The following is a 15,594-nucleotide window of genomic DNA, read 5'->3' as shown; positions in this document are numbered from 1 at the left end:
ATTACAGCAGTATCTAATAAAGATCAGGCAGACCTGTGATTTAACCCTGTCCTTCCCACCTATGCTATAACCTCTTCAAAGGGAGAAAGGCTTCCAATTTACCTATCCCTCGAAGCCAGAAGGCCATAGTGAGGGTTAGTGGCCTGTCCTAGCCAAAACTAAGAGAGACCCAATCTTGCTCCTATTATCTGCCTGGGCTCCCACCCAAGTGAGAACTAGGAGTCATCTAGGTTGGCTATCCTCCCAAGAGAGGAGAGCCAGGGATCAGTAAGGTGTGGGACCTCGTGGCCACACACAATCCCAGCTAACCTATCAGAAGGGAACCCATAAGGGAACTGCATCCTGACAAATCGTAGCAAAGATACACATGCAAAGAGTGAAATGCAAGTGAAAAACAATTAGTTACATAATGAAGGCTGTTCTAGTGTAATACTAGCCATACCTTTAACAGGAAATTTAAAATTTCCCCGTCCTAGCCAGAAGGCCCAGAAATGGGTGTGTGCTTTAAAAGAATGAAAAGTTGATGTGCAGCGAAAATGTGCCAAAACACAAGTTGGTTTCCCAGGCCCAGTGAGCTAGGGCACCCCAGAGTCACCACTTTTGAGGCACTTCAAGCTCTCAAACTTACCCGACCTAATGGCATCGATCTAGGAGGGCTAGGCTTTCCACTGGATGACTATATAAACCTCCTGGCATACTAATCAGTGCACTGTCCTCCGTGTGCATATTATATTGATCTACTGGGGCGCCCCCTATTTAAAGCCACCTTTTCAAATTATATTACACTTGACGCTAGCCAAAAGGAGAAGCCAGTGTCACCATAAGTAAATGCACATCTGCATCAGCACTGAACAACCATGGGATTCCCAGCACTGGGAGCTACACCGTGTCTGCATCTCCTGAGTTATGGAAACAGCTAAGCTCATTTGGGCTATGCTGTTTCTGTAATTCCTATTCTTTTTCATGGGATTTATGGAGAAAGCATAGCTCAGTCATGCTGGGTTGTTTCTATAGTTCCACCTTATGTGGCTGGAGGTTGGATGCTATTATTCCCATCTCTGCTATGAATGGCTGAGATGTGAATAAACCTTTAAACTGAAATTAAAATATTGCTGGCATTAACACATACCTTCCACTACTAACTGTCTAGCAGGGTGCGTAATGACTACGGTCACCACTGCGACCAGGCCTGGCTGCTGAGGGGCCTGCCTACACCAGATAATACTCTAGCAGGATGTGTATCCTCAGACACACATTCAGCTGCAGTGTTTTGCAGCACATAGACTCATCGGGTCCTTGCGCAGCAATACGCGCTAAAGGACAATCAGAGGCCAGCAGTTGACGCAGGCGTGCACATGAACCGGGGCGTATGGCAGTGACATCATGTTCTAATGTCACCTACATGCTAAAGTCAGCTACCGGCTTCAGAAGAGGACACTGCACAGCAAGGGAGAGGAGGGAAAGTGGGTATTTATTTTTATAAATCAGTGATTTTATGGTGCCTGTGGCCATACTACAACATGCATGACTAGGGGCTGTGCATTATACTACATGTATGACTATGGTCTGTGCATTATACTACCTGGTGTAACACCAATGCTTGTGTCTGTGCATGGCTACCCCTCCTCTACCATGCAGGGACACCGACTTACTCACCACTCCTGGTCGTGCTGTAAGCTCCTTGTCCTCTGCTTGCTGTGCATGTTTCCTGGCAGCATGCTAAGGGCGAGCACGGGAACTTCCTGGTTCTTAAAGAGACAGTGTGTGGGCTCCTAATGTGTCCTCAGCCAATTACTGGGAGGCACTTAGTACTTAAGGCACCTCCACCTGTTGGGAGGTGCCTGAGCAACATGCTCCTTTAGTGTTGGTGCAACTACTAAGTTTCAAGGCCTAGACCCATTTGTGAACCTGTTTTCCCTGGGCTGTATGCCCATGCCTGAACCTGTTTCCCTAAGGATATATGCCCAGGCATGAATCTGAACCTGATTCCTTGGGTCTGTATGCTCAGGCCTGTACCTTAAACCTGTGTCTGATCTAGTCTGAATTGATACCTATCCTTGAACATAATTGTACCTAAATCTGTATCCTTTCCGAAACCTGTTGTGCCTGAATCTGGACCTATCCCTGAACCTGTTTGTATATAAATCTGGGTGTTTCCCTAAACATCCTGTGTCTTAACCAGTACCTATCTCTAAATCTGCAGTGTCTGAATTAGTACCTATCTATTTATTATTATTATTTATTGTTATAGCGCCATTTATTCCATGGCGCTTTACATGTGAGGAGGGGTATACATAATAAAAACAAGTACAATAATCTGTTATTGCTGTGCAACATTTGTGATCTGTGTGTACACTTGCTATTTAATTGTAAGTACCCGGTTTGAATCTGGTCCTGTCTGTCCTGCCTGTACTTGTCTTTGTTCTGTGTGTACCTGGCCCTGTCTGTCTGCACATGTGGTTCCCTGCCTGTCTGCACTTGCGGACTGGAACCTTTCCTGTCTGTGACCTAGTTCTTCCTGAAACTGTTCCTGTCTGTGCAGTCTGAACTGGGTCTTACCTCTGCCTGTATATTAGCTGTGCCCGCCTGCACTTGCCTGTATATCAGCCGTGCCCGCCAGCACATGTCTGCCAGTTTATCAGCTGTGCCCACCTGCCTGTCAGCTGTGCCGGTCTGCCTGCCAATATATCAGCCGTGCTCGCCTGCCTGTGTATCAGCCGTGCCCACCTGCCTGCCTGTTTCAGCCATGTCTGCCTGTAAATCACCCGTAACTGTGAACGCCTGTCTGCACACAAGCCGTGGCTGCCAGTATCTCCCTGTCTGTGAATCAGCTGCATGCACCAGTTGTTACAGTGTCCTGTCCCTTAGGGGGTCAGCTGCCGTGCATCTGAGGTCTGCCTGGAGTAGCAGGAGGAGTCCATCCAGAGCCAAATCTAACCCCACTATCAGGGGCTCTAGTGAAAAGTCGGGTTCTCACTTAGCCTTGCCCCTCCAGGCTCGCCTCGGTCCACGGCACAGTGGGTCCACGAACCATAAGCGCTTCCTGCTTGCCTAACACTTGGATGACAATGGGTTGTGCTTTATACTATATGGAGCACTATTGGGAGTGTATTATACTATATGGAGGAGTATGAGGGGTGCATTATATTGTATAGAGGACTATGAGGTGTGCATTATACTATATGGAGGACTATGGGGCACATTATACTATAGGGAGGACTATAAGGGGTGCATTATATTATATGGAGGACTATTGGGGGTAAATTACACTATCGGGAGGACTATGGGTTGTGCATTATACTACACTAGATGGTGGCACGATTCTAACGCATCGGGTATTCTAGAATATGCATGTCCACGTAGTATATTAGCCAGTTATGTAGTATATTGCCCAGTGACGTATTATATTGCCCAGTTGCATAGTATATTGCACAGCCACGTAGTATATTGCCCAGTGACGTAGTATATTGCCCAGTGACGTAGTATATTGCCCAGTGACGTAGTATATTGCCCAGTTACGTAGTATATTGCCCAGTTACGTAGTATATTGCCCAGTGACGTAGTATATTGCCCAGTTACGTAGTATACAGCACAGAGCCACGTAGTATATTGCCCAGTTACGTAGTATACAGCACAGAGCCACGTAGTATATTGCACAGCGACGTAGTATACAGCATAGAGCCACGTAGTATATTGCCCAGTTACGTAGTATATTGCCCAATTACATAGTATATTGCCCAGTTACATAGTATATTGCCCAGCCACGTAGTATATTGCCCAGTGACGTAGTATACAGCACAGAGCCACGTAGTATATTGCCCAGTGACGTAGTATACAGCACAGAGCCACATAGTATATTGCCCAGTGACGTAGTATACAGCACAGAGCCACGTAGTATATTGCCCAGTGACGTAGTATACAGCACAGAGCCACATAGTATATTGCCCAGTGACGTAGTATACAGCACAAAGCCACGTAGTATATTGCCCAGTGACGTAGTATACAGCACAGAGCCACGTAGTATATTGCCCAGCCACGTATCACAGGTTAAAAAATAAAAAATAAACATATACTCACCTTCCGAGGGGCCCCTTGTAGTTATGTCGCCTGTGTTCGGTTCAGGCGGCAGCTTCCGGTCCGAGGGTGTGATGACGTCGCGGTCACATGACCGTGACGTCACGGCAGGTCCTTCTCGCGCAGGCACGCAGGGCCTGCGATGATGTCGCGGTCGCATGACCGTGACGTCATGGCAGGTCCTTGTCGTACACCAACCTTAGCACCGGAACCTGTCGCTTGCATGGACCGATCACCGGAGCGTCGGAAAGGCGGCAGAAGGTGAGTATATAATGATTTTTTATTTTTTTTTATTATTTTTAACATTAGATGTTTTTACTATTGAGGCTGCATAGACTGCCTCAATAGTAAAAACTTGGTCACACAGGGTTAATAGCAGCGGTAACGGAGTGAGTTACCCGCGGCATAACACGGTCCGATACCGCTGGCATTAACCCTGTGTGAGCCGTGACTGCAGGGAGTATGGAGCGGGCGCCGGGCAGTGACTGCAGAGGAGTAGGGAGGGACTAATCGGACTGTGCCCGTCGCTGATTGGTCGCGGCAGCCATGACAGGCAGCTGGCGAGACCAATCAGCGAATGAATATCCGTGACGGAAGTTGCCGACAGAAAGACGAAAGTACCCCTTAGACAATTATATATATAGATGGAAGACTAAGGGAAGTACATTATACTTTGCTTTGGGGCTCGATGACTTCTATGTTTGCTCCTGGTGAGTATAATGTTTGTTTGTTTTTGTACATTAAAGGATATATACCTGGATGGGGTATATTTATATCAGGACGGGGTTCAGGAGGGCTGCTGACTAGCTGAGGCTTCTATTGCCCATCCTTAAGGATGGAAATGGTGCCAGAACCACACTATGCCCTGGTGCACGATACAGGAACGGAATGATCATAATGAAGAGTCCTAGTTTCAGTGGGCACCATGTAATGCTTCATTTGCTCTACAGTAAAATGAGCATTCCCCTTCCGCTTCATCTGGCAGTAGCAGTTGATATAGGACTTCCTGTAGCCAGGACAAGGTTGGAGTCCTTTAAATAGATGTTATTTAAACCAGGCAGTCCCCTTCTATTTTTGTACAAATCTAATCAATCATTTTCGCAGTGACTAACATGTCATGGGTCCCATTAGCCACTGCTTTAGCACTAATCTTATGGCATCCGGAACTTTTTTCTGTCACTGAATATACAGAGAAAATCTATTCACATAATATTTATACATCACTATCCCTGCTTGACTAAACAACAGTTGGTGATTCTTTTTAAGTGAGAGGTTTTTTTTTATTGTGCAAGGAAATGATTAACAGGCACATTCCTCATAAAAAGCAGCAGGAAGGCTTCCGATACTTCTCATACACTGAAAACTCCCCTTAGCTCTTCAGCTATAAATACAACAGCTTTCTATCTGGAGCCAAGGCCTATACGCATATCATAATGGAGATGAGCAATTACCAAGGAAATCCCCTCCAAATGGCACACCCCCTCAACACCAACACCAATCTATCAATACCGTCTAATTTTGAAGATCCGTTTACACTGCCCAAGAATGGTTGTTGCCTGATCATCATGAATTCTCAGAGGAAACTGTATAAAATTGATGTGTTTCTGGCGCAACGCAGCCAACAACGGTGGATGGTTGCACTGGATTCTGTCTTTCCTCTTCCTCAAATTTAAATTAGACTGTCTTAAAATGTGCCAGTTTATCAATGTGGATCATGCTTTTTGATAAACATGTCTAATTTTAAGGCTGTGTGCACACATTCAGGATTTTTCTCGTTTTTTTCACTTTTTTTCGCTATAAAACCGCAAAAAAAATGCATGCATTAAGCATCCTATTATTAGAATGCAATCCGCAATTTTTGTGCACATGTTGCTTTTTTTTTCCGCGGCAGAATCGCATTCTGAAAAAAAACGCAGCATGTTTATTCTTTGTGCGGAATCGCGTCGATTCCGCACACATAGGAATGCATTGATCCGCTTACTTTCCACATGTGGCTATGCCCAGCATGCGGGAAGTAAGCGGATCATGTGCGGTTGGTACCCAGGGTGGAGGAGAGGAGACTCTCCTCCAGGCCCTGGGAACCATATAATTGTTAAAAAAAAAAAAGTATTAAAATAAAAAATCGTGATATTCTCACCTTCCGGCGTCCCCGGCAGTCTTCCTGCTCCTCGCGATGCTCCCGTTCCCAATAATTGCCTTGCGGCAATGACCAGAGATGACGTAGCGGTCTCGCGAGACCACTACATCATCACAGGTCATTCTCGCAATGCATTACTGGGAACGGGAGCATCGCGAGGAGCAGGAAGACTGCCGGGGACGCCGGAAGGTGAGAATATCACGATTTTAAATTTTTTTTTATTATTTTTAACATTATATCTTTTTACTATTGATGCAGCATCAATAGTAAAAAGTTGGTCACACTTGTCAAACACTATGTTTGACAAGTGTGACCAACTTGTCAGGGTATGTGCACATGTTGCGGATTTGCCTCTGGAATTTTTTGTGCGGATTCTGCATCTCTTGGCAGAAAACGCAGGTGCATTTTTTATGCTTTTTTTGAGTGTTTTTGGTGCATTTTTTTATGCATTTTTTATGCGTTTTTGTATGCGTTTTTGAAAGCTAAATAAAGATGTATTATTGAGCAAAAAAAAAATAAATTGTGATGTTATTTCTTGTCCAACCCACACTCCATTACACACACAGATAGACAGACAGACAGACAGACAGACAGACAGATAGACAGATAGACAGATAGACAGATAGATAGATAGATAGATAGATAGATAGATAGATAGATAGATAGATAGATAGATAGATCTATAAATATATGAATAGATAGATCTATATAGATAGATAGATAGATAGATAGATATAGATATATGGTGGATAGTTAGGCTACTTTCACACATCAGTTTTTTTCCGTCAGGCAGGATCCGGCGAATTTTTTAAAAAAAGCATCCGTTGCAAATAGTGAAAAACTGATGCAACTGATCCATTTTTTTTTGAGAGAGAACCGAAAATGTGCATGATTTAAATGGAAAAGTGCATGAAAAACCCGGATTCGGAGGCCGGATTCATCATTTCACGTCTCAGTTTCATATGCTTTTCGTCGAATCAGTTGCTGGGAATTTTTTTGCCGGACAGAAAAAACGTTCCTCTCTAAGTTTTCTCCGCCCGCCGGAAACAGCTTTTTTGATGGATCCGGCAAATAACAGATGAAACATGTGGCCTTCAGGCGCAATCCTAATCCTAATACAACTCTATGAGAAAAAAACGGATCCGGCGGAAAAAAAACGGATCAGTTTTTTTCAAAACTCGCCGGATTTTGCCTGACGGCAAAAACCTGATGTGTGAAAGTAGTTAGATAGATATATGGATAGATATATCTATGTATCTATAGATATATCTATCTATAAATATATCTGTAGATAGATATATCCATAGTTATGGTATATCTATAGATATATCCATAGTTAGATCTATAGATATATCCATAGATACAGTTATATGAAAAAGTTTGGGCACCCCTATTAATTTTAAGCTTAATGTTTTATAAAAATTTAAACAAGGAGGGATTGTCACACTGGCGCTAATGACGGATGAGTAAAAGCTGCTGATACCGGACAGGTGCCGTGCCTCACCTGTCACACCTGCAGGTGAACCAGAAAAAATCAAAAGAAGTGAGGTATCGCGCTAAAACCACTGAAACAAACTTATAATGTGGGTTATATAACACCCTATTGTGCCCACAAATAACCACTGATGAAACTGCCAAAATTGGTTACTACCACGTATGGGGATAATAATAGACACTTACTTTTAGAATTAAGTCGTGAAAGATGGTGTCAATAGGTGTTATAACCTGCGGGTGCAGATGCTGAAGGTTCCAAACAATCAGACGGCAGGAGACCTGTAGTAGTGTTGCAAACGCGCAGAGCCAGAAGCACCCCGGCCGGTGGCGATCCTGGATGCGCGGCTGAAAAAAATGGCCGACACTGCTCTGCTGTGCAGCGTGTGACGTCACAAAGCTACGGAGCTAGGATGGGGCCAAAACTAACCAACGCGTTTCGAGGGACTACGTCCCTCTTCGTCAGGGTTACCGCCCCCTCCCTGCCGCCTGTTATATATAGTTGTCCAGATAATCAGCATATTAACCCCCAGGGAACCGGATCATAGAGAGGATGTAACTGCGCTATAAATGCAAATGTGCACTAGTGGGTTATAGTAACCATAGGGTGTCAGAACACGTATGCCTTATGCTCGATATATAGATGGTACATGAATGGAATTGTGCAAAATACTGTAGAAGTACATGGAACACCTTTATTATTATTTAGGAATATTTAAAAATGAAGCTAAATTAACTTTATTAATATTATTAAAGCTAGAAATGGATATAGGAATATACTACTAGCGTTAAAAACATATATGATAGCACATATAAACAACTACACTCCTAAATAAATAACTACTACTTGTATAAAGGGTAAAACCATGTAAAAATACCATGAACGGTATAGATAAAACTATTTCTTTATTTAGAAAAAATAGAACAGATTTTTGTAAAAGATTTTTATATATATAAAATACCCCCCATTACTCAAATTTTAAATTAAAACGCATATAGCTCTAACTCGTGGTTCAGGCCCATAGGGGCCAAACTGTTTAGGTTAAAAATCCATTGGGATTCAACTCTAGACATTCTCTTAAGGTAGTCTCCACCCCTTTGGCCATGAGGAACAATCTGTATGCCACAGAAGAGGACACCCCTCAAGGACTGGTTATGTTTGTCCCTAAAGTGACGGGAAAGGGGGTGTCCTAAAAAAACCTTTCTGTATATTTTTAAAATGTTCCTTAATACGCTCCATTAGGTGTCGTTTGCTACGACCAACATATAACTTGCTACATGGGCATTTAATGAAATAGATAACTCCTGAGGAAAAACAGGAGACACTTTCCTTAATTTGAAACTCCTTGGTGCCGTCTGTGTCAAAGAATGTAATTTGTCGGTTTTTTTTAAAAGAGGTATGTAGACAACCAAAACAGCCACCACACGGTAAAAAGCCGGCACCTAATTGGTTCGTTTTTTTGGGACACATTTTCTTGTTAACTGCCGTAGTGGGGGCTATAAGATTGCCCAATGTTTGGGCTCTCCTATATACGAACCTAGGGTGGACAGGGAGAAGCTCCCCTACCACTTTGTCTTTCTGTAAGACAGGCCAGTGTTTGCGAATGATGCGAACAAATTTATTATAGCCCGCATGAAATTGTGTGACAAATGGCAAAGTATAAACTTGCTCTGATAGTTTACTGCTACTTAGGTCCTTTTTGGATGTTAGTTTAAATAAAGAACCTCTATCTGTTTGGGCCAGCTCATTTTGCGTTTTTTCCAACAGCGGCCTGGGATACCCCTTTTCCAGAAATTTCTGGGTCAAAAAACTTGATTCCATATAATAATCCTCAATCGTTGAACAATTCCGCCTAATCCTCGTAAATTGCCCTTTTGGTATGTTTGTAAGCCAAACCGGGAGGTGGCAACTGGTAAGATGTATAAAACTATTGGAATCGACCGTCTTCCGGTGGCACTTGGCACTATACAAGTAGTAGTTATTTATTTAGGAGTGTAGTTGTTTATATGTGCTATCATATATGTTTTTAACGCTAGTAGTATATTCTTATATCCATTTCTAGTTTTAATAATATTAATAAAGTTAATTTAGCTTCATTTTTAAATATTCCTTAATAATAATAAAGGTGTTCCATGTACTTCTACAGTATTTTGCACAATTCCATTCATGTACCATCTATATATCGAGCATAAGGCATACGTGTTCTGACACCCTATGGTTACTATAACCCACTAGTGCACATTTGAATTTATAGCGCAGTTACATCTTCTCTATGATCCGGTTCCCTGGGGGTTAATATGCTGATTATCTGGACAACTATATATAACAGGCGGCAGGGAGGGGGCGGTAACCCTGACGAAGAGGGACGTAGTCCCTCGAAACGCGTTGGTTAGTTTTGGCCCCATCCTAGCTCCGTAGCTTTGTGACGTCACACGCTGCACAGCAGAGCAGCGTCGGCCATTTTTTTCAGCCGCGCATCCAGGATCACCACCGGCCGGGGTGCTTCTGGCTCTGCGCGTTTGCAACACTGCTACAGGTCTCCTGCCGTCTGATTGTTTGGAACCTTCAGCATCTGCACCCGCAGGTTATAACACCTATTGACCCCATCTTCCACGACTTCATTCTAAAAGTAAGTGTCTATTATTATCCCCATACGTGGTAGTAACCAATTTTGGCAGTTTCATCAGCAGTTATTTGTGGGCACAATAGGGTGTTATATAACCCACATTATAAGTTTGTTTCAGTGGTTTTAGCGCGATACCTCACTTCTTTTGGTTTTATAAAAATGTTTTTTTTTTTTGCAACAGCTATTTCAGTTTCATATATCTAATAACTGTTGGACACAGTAATGTTTCTGCCTTGAAATTAGGTTTATTGTACTAACAGAAAATGTGCAATCTGCATTCAAACAAAATTTGACAGGTGCATAAGTATGGGCACCTCACCAGAAAAGTTACATTAATATTTAGTAGATCCTCCTTTTGCAAAAATAACAGCATCTAGTTGCTTCCTGTAGCTTCTAATGAGTTCCTGGATCCTGGATGAAGGTATTTTTGACCATTCCTCTTTACAAAACAATTCCAGTTCAGTTAAGTTTGATGGTCGCCGAGCATGGACAGCCCTCTTCAAATGATCCCACAGATGTTCAATGATATTCAGGTCTGGGGACTGGGATGGCCATTCCAGAACAGTGTAATTGTTCCTCTGCATAAATGCCTGAGTAGATTTGGAGCGGTGTTTTGGATCATTGTCTTGCTGAAAGATCCATCCCCTGCGTAAATTCAACTTTGTCACTGATTCATGAACATTATTGTCAAGAATCTGCTGATACTGAGAGGAATCCATGCGTCCCTCAACTTTAACAAGATTCCCGGTGCCGGCATTGGCCACACAGCCCCAAAGCATGATGGAACCTCCACCAAATTTTACTGTGGGTAGCAAGTGTTTTTCTTGGAATGCTGTGTTTTTTTGCCGCCATGCATAACGCCTTTTTGTATGACCAAACAACTCAATCTTGGTTTCATCAGTCCACAGGACCTTCTTCCAAAAAGAAATTGGCTTCTCCAAATGTGCTTTTGCATACCTCAATCGACTCTGTTTGTGGCATGCTTGCAGAAATGGCTTCTTTCGCATCACTCTCCCATACAGCTTCTCCTTGTGCAAAGTGCGTTGTATAGTTGACCGATGCACAGTGACACCATCTGCAGCAAGTTGATGCTGCAGCTCTCTGGAGGTGGTCTGAGGGTTGTCCTTGACTGATCTCACCATTTTTCTTCTCTGCCTTTCTGATGTTTTTCTTGGCCTGCCACTTCTAGCCTTAACAAAACTGTACCTGTGTTCTTCCATTTCCTTACTATGTTCCTCACAGTGGAAATTGACAGGTTAAATCTCTGAGACAGCTTTTTGTTTCCTTCCCCTGAACAATTATGTTGAATAATCTTTGTTTTCAGATCATTTGACACTTGTTTTGAGGAGTCCATGATGCCACTCTTCGGAGGAGATTCAAACAGGAGAACAACTTGCAAGTGGCCACTTTAAGTAGCTTTTCTCATGATTGAATACACCCTGCTATGAAGTTCAAAGCTCAATGAGGTTACAAAACCAAAAAAAGTGCTTTAGTAAGTCAGTAAAAAGTAGGTAGGAGTATTTAAAACAAGAAAATGATAAGGGTGCCCATACTTATGCACCTGTCAAATTTTGTTTGAATGCAGATTGCACATTTTCTGTTAGTACAATAAACCTCATTTCAAGGCAGAAACATTACTGTGTCCAACAGTTATTAGATATATGAAACTGAAATAGCTGTTGCAAAAAAAGCAATTTTTATAGAACATTAAGCTTAAGATTAATAGAGGTGCCTAAACTTTTTCATATAACTATAATAGCAAGGCCGATGTTGATTAATGAACATGTTTAATAAAAAAACGGAAAAAAATGGTGTGAGCTCACGCGCAATTTTCTGCGCCAGAGGGGGAAAGCCGACGGCTGGGGGCCCATATTTGTAGCCTGGGAAGGAGGTAATTCCCATGGCCTCTTCCCAGGCTATGAATATCAGTCCGCAGCTGTCTGCATAGCCTTTACTGGCTATTAAAATAAGGGGACCCAAAAAAAAATTGACGTGGGGTCCCCCTATATTTTATAACCAGAAAGGCTACACAGACAGCTGCGGGCTGATATTCATAGCCTAGAGAGAGGCCATGGATATTTGCCCCCCCCCCCAGCTACAAATACTAGCCCCCAGCCGCCCCAGAAATGGCGCATCTGTAAGATGTGCCAATTCCGTCACTTAGCCCCTCTCTTTCCACTCCCCTGTAGAGGTGGGATATGGGGTAATAAGGGGTTAATGTCACCTTGCTATTGTCAGGAGACATTAAGCCCGGGTAATAATGGAGAGGCGTCAATAAAACGCCTATCCATTACAAATCCAATAGTAGTGAAAGAGTTAAAAAAAAAAAAGACAGCCAGAAAAAAGTATTTTAATATTCTTAATTTCACCATACTTACCATATTCGATCGCCTGCAAAAAATTTAAATTGATAAACTAACCATTTACTCACTTTTCGCCGTAGACCAATTAATAACGAGTGTCCCACGACGATCTCCCCTATAGAACAGTGACATCGGGTGATGTCACCGCTCTATAGGGCCTCAAGTGACACACTGACAGGAAACAATGGCTCCTGCAGTGCATCACTGAAGAGGTTACCTGAGTTCATTGGTCTCACTTTATGGCAAAGCTGCATGGGAATTTTCCCACACAGCAGTGGCACAAGTGAGAGTAGGGACTATTTCTCACAAAGGCGGAGGGATTCAGTGCGAAAGGATACCTTCTGTCATTGTATTGTCGGGGCCCCTGGAGAGCGGTCGCATCAGCTGATGTGGCTGCTCTCCACGGGAGTTCGTCATGGGACACTCGTATTAATTTGATTTCTGCGGATCAGAGAGTATATTGTTTGTTTATTATTTTAATATTTTTTACAGGTGAGCAAGGGCTTCAGTGATCAAGGTGATGGTGAGTATGTACTCTATGTTGTATGTACTGTATGTCATATGTTGTATGTACTGTTGTATGTACTGTATATCATATGTTGTATGTACTGTTGTATGTTGTATGTACTGTTGTATGTTGTATGTACTGTATGTCATATGTTGTATGTACTGTTGTATGTTGTATGTTCTGTTGTATGTTGTATGTATAGTATGTCATATGTTGTATGTACTGTATGTTGTATGTACTTGTTATACTGTATGTTGTATGTACTGTATGTTTTTTTTTTTTTTTTTTACATTCAACACATTAGCCGGATGATGGAACTACTACTGTCCCATCATTGGCCAATGTGTCAATCACTGTCACTGTAGCAGGCATAGCCGGATGGGACTTGTAGTCCCATCGAACGATGCCTGCACACGCACACACACACATACACACACACCCGCAGACCCCCCCGCACAGCCCCGCAGACCCCCGGACAGCCCTGCACAGACCCCGACATCCCCGGCAGACCCCTGGCAACCCCACACAGACCCTTGACAGCCCCCCTACAGCCCTGGCAGACCCCCGACAGCCCCACACAGACCCAACAGCCCCGCACAGACCCCCAACAGCCCCACAGACGCACCGGCAGCCCCGCACCGACCCGCCGGCAGCCACGCACAGACCCCCGACAGCCCCGCAGACGCACCGGCAGACCCACTGACAGCCCACAGACCCCGCCCGCACACACACACACGTATACAGTCACTGCCCAAACTCCGCCCACACACTTCCCTCCTCCCGATCTGCAGCGTTTCATCAGCAGCTAAACCACAGATCTTTTTTACATTGCGGTTTTGCTGATGATGTGCCCGACTCAATGCAAGTCAATGGGAGCAGAAACGCTGCAGATCAGCACAAAGAATTTACATGCTGCGGAAAAAACAATGCTGCTTTTCCATGCATTTTTTTCCGCAGCATGTTCACAGCGGATTGGGTTTTCCATTGGTTTACATGGTACTGTAAACCGCATGGGAAACTGCTGCAGATCCGCAGCGTAAAAAATGCTGCAGTTCCGCAGTAAAATCCACAACGTGAGAACATGGCCTCAATCAGTTTTCCAAGCGATGCTACAGATCGCTTGGAAAACGCTAGTATTCTGCAAGCTAATTACGCTTGTAAAACGCTAGTGTTTAGCAGGAAAACGCATGCCAATTCCGCATGACTTTTTCCCGCGGCAGGGAGTTCCAGAATTGCCGCGGAAATTTCCGTGGCAATTCCGGACGTGTGCACATAGCCTAAGACTGTCTTGTCTAAGTTTATGCCACCTACTAGTTGGTTTACTTTACAGTATATATTATTCTTGCATTTATAGCACCATCATGTTCTCCAGCAGCATCATCATCACTGCCCCCTTTGGGGCTCACAATCTACATTTCCTATCAGTATGTGTTTGGAGTGTGGAAGGAAACCGAAGAAAAGTCGCTCAAACATACAACTCCATGCAGATGTTGTCCTTGGTGGGATTAACCAGGTGGAATAACTAGGACATGTCCAACTTTCTAGACCAGGAAAATACCGGATTACTCACCGGTAATGCTCTTTTATAGAGCCCACGACAGCACCCACTGAGAGAGGGGATCCGCCCCTGGGAACAGGAAACCTACAGAGAGATAAAAGGGGCGGCCCCCCCTCGCTCCTCAGTTGTTTTACAGAGAATAAGGAGGAACCGCCGCCAGGCTTATTAGTTTAACAGGTTCAGTTATATATACATATTTACAACTTCATAGCATCTTACTCTATTATATACATCTCCCTACAAGACACCACGTGCAACTAAATAAAGAAAAGGGAGGGAATCGAATGGGTGCTGTCGTGGGCTCTATAAAAGAGCATTACCGGTGAGTAATCCGGTATTTTCTATTCGCCACGACAGCACCCACTGAGAGATTTACAGAGATTATAGATTGGGTGGGTTAACTGAGTCAAGAACCGAAACCCCAAAGGTTAGATCAGAAGCAGCAGATAGGTCTAGTCTATAGTGCTTATAGAAGGTATTCGGCGAAGACCAAGTTGCAGCCTTACATATAAGGTGTATTGGCACGTTCGCTCTTTCTGCCCAGGAAGTCGACACGGCCCTAGTGGAGTGTGCTCCGATATGCAGAGGAGGATCTCTTCCCTTAGATTTGTACGCCAAGATTATAGCATCCCGGATCCAGCGCGACAGTGTGCACTTTGTGACTCTGGATCCCTTGTTTTTCCCCTGGAAAGACACAAAGAGAGACCTACTCTCCCTCCAGCCCCTAGTTCTTTCTATATAGGTTAGAATAGCTCTTTTAACATCTAGGGTATGAAGCCTAGCTTCTTCTGGAGTCGAGTGGTTCTCATAAAAGGCAGGTAACAAGATCTCCTGAG

General features: G+C 43.7%; 1 long non-coding RNA gene across 1 annotated transcript in view; it reads left to right on the top strand.

The window, feature by feature from the left end:
* Positions 1–14,749, top strand: part of LOC143773859 (uncharacterized) — a 35,578-nt gene extending 20,829 nt beyond the window's left edge. Inside the window, exons 2-3 of the long non-coding RNA XR_013215411.1 lie at positions 13,185–13,215; positions 14,555–14,749. This is a non-coding gene — a long non-coding RNA (uncharacterized LOC143773859). The remainder of the gene's footprint in view (positions 1–13,184; positions 13,216–14,554) is intronic.
* The last annotated feature ends 845 nt before the right edge of the window (positions 14,750–15,594 follow it).

Source organism: Ranitomeya variabilis, chromosome 1 (assembly GCF_051348905.1).
Source record: "Ranitomeya variabilis isolate aRanVar5 chromosome 1, aRanVar5.hap1, whole genome shotgun sequence".
In the NCBI taxonomy this organism is placed as follows: domain Eukaryota; kingdom Metazoa; phylum Chordata; class Amphibia; order Anura; family Dendrobatidae; genus Ranitomeya; species Ranitomeya variabilis.
This window is presented reverse-complemented; position numbering and strand designations above follow the sequence as displayed.